Here is a 2,559-nt window from a genome sequence, read left to right as displayed (position 1 = left end):
CGACCACACCGCCGCACTTGCCGCCGCGGCTGTTGGTCCGCCGAGGCCTACCGCCCCTAGCCCACATCGTGATGATCTCTCCGGTCTGGCGGCTGCGCCCATACCAGCCTCGCCGGCGTCGCGAGCGTTATCCATGTCGACCTCACCTCCCAAAAGCGGCGACGTGTCCTTCTCGTTGCTCCATCACGGTGCGCAAGATCGGCGAGTTGTGGCTGGTACTACATGAGGCGCCCGCGAAGAAGCAACGGAACTGTTTGGAGATGCGGCACCGGCCGAACAAGACCCATGGGTAATTGATTAATTAGTAACTATATAATCAGATGATTTCTTGGCAATTGCTTGGGAGGCTGCATGGTGTTTCTTAGATGCCTTTTTTCCCTGTCATCAAAAGAATAGAGTGCCATATCATGATACAAATTCATCCAAACTCTTGTGTTTGTACTCAATTTGATTTCTATTTATGCATGATTAATCGTTACTGTTATGTTTGGTCATGCAGATTGCACGGAGAAACTCATGCAGATTGCTAGCTAGGAAACCATGGCCGTCATGAAAGAGAGGAAAGCAATCAAAAGATCAACTTCCGCGACCGCCGACGCCGGAACCGGAGCCAGCAGCTCCATGTACATGGCGCCTCCGCCCAGTCCCGGCGGGTTTAACGAACTCAAGCAGCCGTCGCCGCTGCCTCCCGATGTCTACTTCAACCCGACAAATGCGGATAGTATGGGGTTCCTCAACCGGTGGATCGCCGGCGACGACAAGATGCCGGACGCGCGGGGTTTCATCTTTCACGTCGACATGTACGCCAACGGTCACTGCGTGTTGCAGCAGCTTCACCCGCCGGCCAGCGCCCGCGCGGGCTAGCACACCTGATGGTTCCTCGGCGAGTCCAAGTTCCAGAGCCCGTGCGCGGCGACCAAGAACAAGCGCGCCGACTACAGCGTCCAGACCGGCGGGTACTGGCGGCTGGAGCATACCAAGGAGGAGCTTCCTGAAGAGCGAGGGCTTAAGAATAGCTTCGGGTTCTACTGCGTGCCGTCCCCATCCTAGAAGCGCAAGACGTCGTGGCTCATGAAGGAGTTCACCAGCGACAGGGATAGGGGCGCCGGCAGGAAGTGCGTGCCTGCGCTCCACAAGATATACGTCACGCCGCGCACCACCGACGAGGGCCTGAGGGGAGTCTACGGGGAGGACGGCGTGACGGGGGGCATCAAGAAGCTTGTCCCGGCAGACTATTTCGCCACTACCGCCATGTTGATGCCCCCGGGGAGTGTCCATGTTCTCCGGCAAGAGCAAGATGAGCTGCCACAGGCGTCGAATCTGCCGCCTTCGCTCCCCGCCTCTTCCTCATTACGGCAGCGTGCGACGGCCAAAACTTCATGAAGGTATTTGAATGTGGTATGGATCAATGGCATAACCATGTGTCTTCTGTAGCATATTGCTTAGATGTGAGGGGCAGTAGCAGTAAGGGCCTTCGTTGCCTTACGTCCTCTCTTTCCTCTAGCCTCCTCGAGTCCAGCGGCTGGAGTCCACATGACCAGTTTCCCCCCTTCGTGTGGGTGAGGCAAGGAGATGAACAGATCCGGCAAGCGCTTGCAGAGAACGAGGCCAACGTTGTCGCTGCCAGCGGAGTCCACGCCATCGTCTACCTCATCTTGTCTTTCTGCGGTACGGCAAAACAAATCACGCTCAGTTCATTTCTGTACCCGCTTTTGTTCCAGTCATTTTTGGTTTCCAGGTTGATTCACTTTCCTATAGTTTCTACATTTGTATCATTTATTTCTGAAGTAATAGAGTAGGTTTGAGATTATGTTTTTCTGAACGGGTTGTATAGTATCTGTAGTTAATACTGTCCACCATAATTTACACTTTTCATTTGATAACGGAAATAATTGTAGGGAATAGCAAAGCATAAGCTCAAATGGTTTGGTTATTTAACTGGGTTTTCAGTTTTCTCATAGACATCTACAGATTTGGACCAACAAGACATGATGGTCGGCGGGTTATTTAACTATGGTCTTTCTTCTTCATTATCAATTCGCCAGCTCTGCTGCTGGGAGCCGCGGACCTCATTGGAAAGGAAATAACTTGTAGAGGGCGTATAAGGAGATGCCAATGGAAAAGAGATGAGTTGAGTTTGTGTTTGGAGATCTCAATGAAAAAGAAATGGAGAGTGTAGAGTGGGAAGAGGAGGAATCGAGCCAAGTCCTATTTTATTTTATTTTGAGCTTGGAGCCAGTCCTATATTTGTCACAAGACGTGATAGACATTTGCTTGATACCCATCCCCAAAAGGAAAATAAAAATATTTGATTGATGCATTCAGTTTTTTTATGGGGCTGAAAGAGTCTTGTTAGGGTGCACGTTCATTATAATAGAGGTGGAATTTTAATATAATCACCACAGAGCTATATTATCATCCAGTGTAACTTTTCTCAATATATTTTGTATCCCGTAGCACGAACGGGTATTCACCTATAATAATATTACAAAGTCAAGAATGTTGCCCTAAAGATATAGGTTAAACACATTCAGCATATACCCCGTTACAATGCACGGG

The 2,559-nt window shown here is 50.2% G+C and overlaps 1 pseudogene; it reads left to right on the top strand.

Moving 5' to 3' along the window:
* The first annotated feature begins 540 nt into the window (after nucleotides 1-540).
* On the top strand, nucleotides 541-1,383 carry LOC123153196 (uncharacterized; annotated as a pseudogene).
* The last annotated feature ends 1,176 nt before the right edge of the window (nucleotides 1,384-2,559 follow it).

This window comes from Triticum aestivum, chromosome 7A, assembly GCF_018294505.1.
Source record: "Triticum aestivum cultivar Chinese Spring chromosome 7A, IWGSC CS RefSeq v2.1, whole genome shotgun sequence".
Taxonomy (NCBI): Eukaryota; Viridiplantae; Streptophyta; class Magnoliopsida; order Poales; family Poaceae; genus Triticum; species Triticum aestivum.
Note: the sequence above shows the minus strand (reverse complement) of the source record. Positions and strands in the feature narration are given on the sequence as shown.